General features: G+C 34.6%; 1 non-coding gene across 1 annotated transcript; it reads right to left on the bottom strand.

Annotated features, from left to right (window-relative positions):
- Positions 1–6,042: 6,042 nt before the first annotated feature.
- Positions 6,043–6,147, bottom strand: LOC140855946 (small nucleolar RNA R71). Its single transcript, XR_012139388.1, has one exon. It is a non-coding gene; the product is annotated as a small nucleolar RNA R71 (small nucleolar RNA).
- Positions 6,148–6,737: the final 590 nt, after the last annotated feature.

The raw sequence follows: 6,737 nt of genomic DNA, 5'->3' as shown, positions 1-6,737 counted from the left end.
TTTTTCCATTGGATTATTCCATTAAAATCTCGATCGGCAATGAAGGCTTGATATAAGAATAGAAATAGGAAAGAGGTTGAGGTGACTTACCTTATGTTTTATGAGGGCTTCTAGCAAGCACAATAAACCTAGATGGCAGACTTCAAGAGAAGAAGAGGGTTGTTGGCGGTGACTCGATTATGAGGAGGAACTAGGATTGAGGTCTCTTAAATAGAATGGAGGCTAGGATATCCTTGCCTTCAATAGAGTCCGAGGAGGAGGAGTCTTCCTTCTTTTGCAATGTTTGAGTAACGCTTTGCAGCCTATTTGGATGGGTAAGCAGGCCTTGGGGCCTCACTTAGCTTTAGGACTAGGCTAGAAGGCCAGGCATTATAAGAAGTATTAGAGTAAATTTACTTTTGGAACTTATCTAAATAAGGTCATGTTGGAAAATATGTCCTAAAGCCAATCATCTAGGTTGTAGATGATTGGTGCTCCATATATGTATATGAATTATAAATTGATAAATATTATCTAGCAGATTTATCATAAAGAATACATCTTCCTAAACAGAACTCATTTGTTATGATGAAGTCCTTAGAGCTACTTTCAAAATGATAAAAGAAGATTTATCATGTAGTTCTTGAATTCTGCTTGCAATCAAATGATGCAATTATTACAAGGATGATAATTATATCGAGTGTAGGTCATTGTGTACCATATTAGTTGGTTGTCCTCTTAACCAAGACTTGTGGTGATAAGGATATAGCATATGGGTGATATGTAGGAGTATATTTTACTGAGTGTGACTACTTTCAGAGCACTCTGCTATCAAGGATTGCTCTGATGGGATATGGGTATAAGTGTCCCTCTGACTTGAGATTGCCTCAGTGACTTGCAAGCAACTTACTGTGCTTTGATGTCAGACTATCCAAATTTTTAATTCAGTGATGGAAGATTTTTGGATACAGTCAAGTACTTGTGAAGTCTGAGTACGAGTCAAGATGGGATTGACTGCTTCAAATAAAATTGAAGATAATGCATCACTGTGTTTCAATTTAGTAAAACTCTGACCAGAGTAGTCCTAGTGAAGAGTCACAAAATTTTTGAGGTTAAAACACAATGTGGATCACTCATCCAGGATTAACAGTTTAACCCAAAGTCATCCTTGAGCATCAAGTGTCAAAGAGATAAATTATATGATAACTATATCCACATGAGTTCTAGAGTGTTACTGAGCATACATTCGATCTATCCGAACGTCAGAAATCATTGCTAGATGGTAACATCGATTAATATATGAATTATTCATATGCTATCGACTTAGATTCGAATCTATAGGGTCACACACATAGAAGTACTGTCTAATCAAATGGCTGATCAACGATTATGAATCATCGAAGGATTTAATTATCAACATGATTGATAATTAATCCTATGCAAAGATTGCAATAAATTATTTATTAATGGTTGATAAATTAGAAGAATAATTAATTAATAATTTGATTGTTAATTGGCTCAATTTGGTTAAGCAATGAAGATTGGATCAAATCTAATTGAATTGAATTCAATTAGGTTTACTTTGGATTGATTGGATGCAGCCCTATTGGATAACAGGACTTATTCCAATAGATCGCAGAGATGTAAATCAAATTCTGAGTTGAATAGGATTCAATTAGTTTTATATAGACTTTGATTGGATCAAATCCTATTGGATAATAGGCTTGATTGGATCAAATTCTATTATCAAAAGCTTCTCTAATATCCATTAAGATGAGAAGAATCAATCTCTGGAACAATGAGGTTTTAATCTGACTAATTCTCTAATTGGATTGGGATCTAATTGGTTTCATAATTAGGTTACGACCTAATTAGTTAGTTTGTTATAACTAATTCCTAAGTTATTTAGGATTAGGTCCAAGATTTAGTTAGAGTTTGATCAAGATTCATGAGTCCTATTTAGAATAGGGTTGAACCAATTTCCTCCACCCATCTATTTAAGTCTCCATGCCACATCTCCACTTTACCATGGAATATCTCATGCCCCACCAAAGGAGCCACATTCTCCCTCTCTTCCATGAGAAAATAAGGTGGTCCCTCCCTCTTTTGGTCACCAAAAAGAAAAGAGGGGAGTCCAAGAGTTGGATGCCCCATATCCCATGCATCTAGACTTCCTTCCCAACCCCTTTTGAAGAGATTTTATGAGGCTTTTGCTTCTGATTCTTAGATGTCAAAGAGGACTTCTCTTGCTGGTTCTAAGTAGAAAATTGAAGAAAAAGAATTCTTTCCAATGAAAGAAAGAGAAGGAAGAAGAAGGGTCTTCTTTCTTATGCGTAGCCTTGGAGAAGAAGAAGTTCTTCTTTTATTTTTTTTTTATTTTTTTAGGATAAAAATTAGATTAAATCTGATTTTTAATATAAATATTTAAAGATAAAATATCAAAAAAATTTGGTTGGATGTTTGGGGCTTCTTAGAGTTCTAGATCAAGGAGAAAAAGGAAGAAGAAGAGAGAAGAATGGTTCTTCTCTTGGATCTCTCTTTTGGGCTCTTCCAAAGCTTAGAATTTTATGTAATTTTTAGCATGAAAAATTAGTTTAGATTTAATTTTTATCATAGAAAATTAGAGAAGAAAAATTTTTAAAAGTGTGAAAGGAAGAGAAAGGTTCTCTCTTATGCGTGAGAGATTGAGAAGAAAGAATTCTTCTCTTGATCTATATCATAGAGATCTGATACGTGGATCCAGAAAGAAAAGAAGAGGGTCGCTTTATTCTTCATCTTCTTTATATTTCTCTTAGATCAGTTAATGCATAGTGTCTTCACAAGTTAGCACTCCTGGAGAGATCGATCAGCATATGGGCTTCGTTTGGATACCTATAGAGGTAGGACATGTGTGCAGCTATCGAGCATCATGAAGAATCAACATTATAAATTTTAGATATGGTGATCTGCTATCCATACTCAAGTATGAAATTTTGAACTCAATTCATGTTTAGATATGACTTAAATATAATTTAGATATGTCTAATTATATATTGATATAATCTATACTCGTTGAATTTTAGATTTCAGATTTACATACATGCATATTAATTTATGTTATAGATTCTATACGATAGTTTTAGATTAGATCTATGCATGCATTGTAGATTAAATTATTTAATCTATGTATGTTTCGCTGTAAAATTTTAAAAATGCACGTACAAAACCACCATGCTTCCCTTCCGTTGGTATCAGAGTGAAGGTTTGTTATGACATGAACATGTGATAAACACTTAATTTAAGTGTTTTAAAGCAGAAAATTATATTTAATTTATCTTATTTATTAAGAATTTGATGTTTCTTTTTATGTTTTACAGGAAAGGTGATCGCCGATACAAAGAGTCCGATTCGCAGATCAAAAAGACTCGTTTGAAGAAAATTGGATTTAAAATGAAATTAAAATAAAAGAAGGATGCATACGGTATTATAGAAAATGAAGATACTATGCAAGGAATCCAAAAGGATATAGGCATCATTTTAAAGAAACAAAAGTTTCTTTTTGTAATTGGGAAACTTTTGTTTCTTGTTTCATGGGTGCTTTCCTCGTGAACGCGGGCGCGAGCGGCACAGCGCGGGCAAGTGCGGGCGCGGGCGCGAACGGCACAGCGGCGCAAAGATCGCGGCAGCAGACGCGCAGGCGACGCGTAGGCGATGCGCAGCGCGGGTGGAACGCGGACGACATGCAGGCGGGCACGGACGCGGGTGTGACATTCGGATGCGCGGTCTTTAGTATTTTTTTCTTTAGTCCCATATCGAAAAATCATGTAAAACTCTTCCCTCCTAACACCTATAAAAAGGCTCTTGTACTCCTATTTGAGGAGCATCCCAGAAATTCTTCTAGAGCCTTGCATAGAGAAAAAAAAAGGGACTACTTCATGAGCAGTTAGGCTAGCAGTCTTGGGAGTGGAGAAGAAACTTTGTAATGACACAGAGCGGGTTTATTGTTCTAAACTTTCTTGTATTTCTTTATATACAATAAAGATTATGCTTTTTATTTAAATTATCATGAGTTCTTTATTTGCTCTCTTTCATATGCTTTTATTTATGCTTTCCTATTAGATTAATATTAGGAATAATTTTTACTTTCCGGAGATGCACCGTGATCTACAGATACAGGGCATGCCGAGGAAAGAAGAGTTGTTTACCTAGTACTTTCCGAAGACGCATCGTGATCTATGGGTACGGGGCGTGCTGAGGAAAGATAGGTATTTTTTTTAAGATTAATCACATCAATTTAATTAAAAAAAAGAGATACAACTCTGCTAGTATAAAATTAATTCAAAACTCCCGAGCTCTTTATTTTCTTATTACATCAATTTTAAGATAATTTATTTTTTAAATAAAAAAAATAACGCTTCTTTCTTTTATTTTGCAATCTCAACTTAGCCCAAGGTCCCTGAGGATGCGATCTCGACTCATCTTACCTATGTAGTGAGTAGAGTTATTTTTGGTGCTATCAACGACTACATCAAATTTTGGCACCGTTACCGGGGATCTTGGCACGGTTGAATTAAAAAATTGAAAAAAATTTTTTTTTAAAAAAAAAATGCTTTTCAATTTTTATTTCTCGCTTTAAATTTTTTTTTTCAGTGCTTTCTAGCTAGATAATCTTATTTGCATAATTACATAATTACCTTGCATAACTAATTTACTACTTTTTAATCTTAGGAATTTTTCTGCTTAGAATAATTTGCTACTTTTTATAGCCTAGTAATTTATTGCTTTTTAGACTTAATCACTTAAACTTATTTTCTTGCAAAACTATAAAAAAATAAAAAAATAAAAAAATATATATAAAAAGATAAAACTATAAACTTTTTTTTTTTAAAAAAAAGAGAAGCTACTGACATTTCATAACACTTAACTAAAATAGTGTAACCTCAAATATAAAAATTTCTAACTTGATTGGACACCTTGTTTCTTTGCATTGCATCTCCATAATTAATCTTAAGGGCAATAACCCATTAACCAGATAAGGTGGGGATTTGATCACCCTTCCTTGGTCCAAAAATTATATCCTTCATTTTGCATTAAATCAAGCCTTAATTTTAAAATCAACTAGACGTCAGCCCTAGAAATTTCGAGCTCAATAGGACAAGAAAGCTCTAGAGTTGAACCAAGTGTGGATTGGTTAATTGCTTGGTGTCTAAGGCAAGTGGTTAAAGAAAGTGGTTTTTAATTGGTTCCGTTGACTGACCTGGCCAACTCAGTTGGTGTCTAAGAAAAGCAACGAACAGGGAACCTCCCACATCTTACACTTACCTGGCCGAGTCAGTTAGTCAGTCTTGAGCTTGGAGTACTCAAAGGCGGTCTTGGAAGTTAGGAGCTGTCTAGATCTAGGTTAACCCTAGGATAGAGAGTCTATGCTTGTTTAAGTTGATTGCAATTAATATCTAAACATTAACTAATTTCTCCCTTTTCATAGATTTAAGATTCTTAGGTTCTTCTCTTTAGATTTTCTTCACTCTTTTCTTACTTTATTATAAATATATATATATATTATAAAAACTAAAATTTTTTGTGTTTGCTCTAAAGTATAATTGTAAGGTGTATGCTTGGCCGTAGATCGTTACGACTAGAAATCCAACCTTTTGATCCAGAAATAGAAAGAACCTTTAGAGCCAACAGACGTAAAAATATGGACCGAAATCAGGAGAATGATCCACCCAGGCAATTGAAAGAGTACTTTACTCCTTCCACATATACCTACTCTCCTTGTATTCAAGTGCCCCCTGTGGAGGCCATCCAATATGAAATTAAGTCTAGTATAATCTAAATGTTACCTTCATTTTATGGACTTAGTAATGAGAACCCTTATAAATATCTTGAAGAATTTCTTGAGATATGCTCAACTGTCAAAATTCACAACTTCTCCGATGATGCTCTTAGGTTAAAATTATTTTCTTTCTCACTTAAGGACAAAGCCAAATACTGGCTACATACTTTGGATTCCATGACTATATCAACCTGGGACCAGCTGCAAGGAGAGTTTCTCAAGAAATATTTTTCATAGGAAAAACTAATCAAATAAGGAAAGCCATAACTAGTTTTTCTCAATTAGATGGAGAAATATTTCATGAAACATGGGAGAGATTAAAGGACCTTATTAGAAAATATCCCACCATGCTGTACCCAAGTGGTAATTAATCCAATATTTTTATGATGGGCTATCTGAAAGACATCGACAAATGGTCGATGCATCATGCGGTGGGACATTCATGCTGAAAAATGAGAATGAGGCATGGCAACTGTTTGAAATTTTAAGTGAAAATTTATTACATCATATGTCTGCCTCTATTAGAGATAAACCCATGTTAAACCCAAAGAGAGGTGGAATATATGAAGTAGAAATGCCATAGATATCCATCATAAGGTAGATGAATTATCCCAAAAGTTAGATCGATTATTAAGTATAGGACAGTCACCTTCTCCATCCCGTCAGATACAAGATATATGTGCATTGTGTTCGAGCCCCACTCATTGTGTGAATGATTGTCCGGTTGCACCACAGTTTTTTGAATATGTACAAGAACAAGTCCATCAAGCCCAAACTACTCATAGATCAGAGAACAACCCCTATTCTAGTACGTACAATCTGGGATGGAGAAACCATCCGAATTTCTCATGGAAATCACAATCATTGGTTCCTCCAGTGCAACAAAGATCAGGTTATCCGGATGCGACTTATAGGCATCCATCCCAGCTTCAATACCAGAACC

This window comes from Elaeis guineensis, chromosome 2 (genome assembly GCF_000442705.2).
Source record: "Elaeis guineensis isolate ETL-2024a chromosome 2, EG11, whole genome shotgun sequence".
Classification (NCBI taxonomy): domain Eukaryota; kingdom Viridiplantae; phylum Streptophyta; class Magnoliopsida; order Arecales; family Arecaceae; genus Elaeis; species Elaeis guineensis.
Note: the sequence above shows the minus strand (reverse complement) of the source record. Positions and strands in the feature narration are given on the sequence as shown.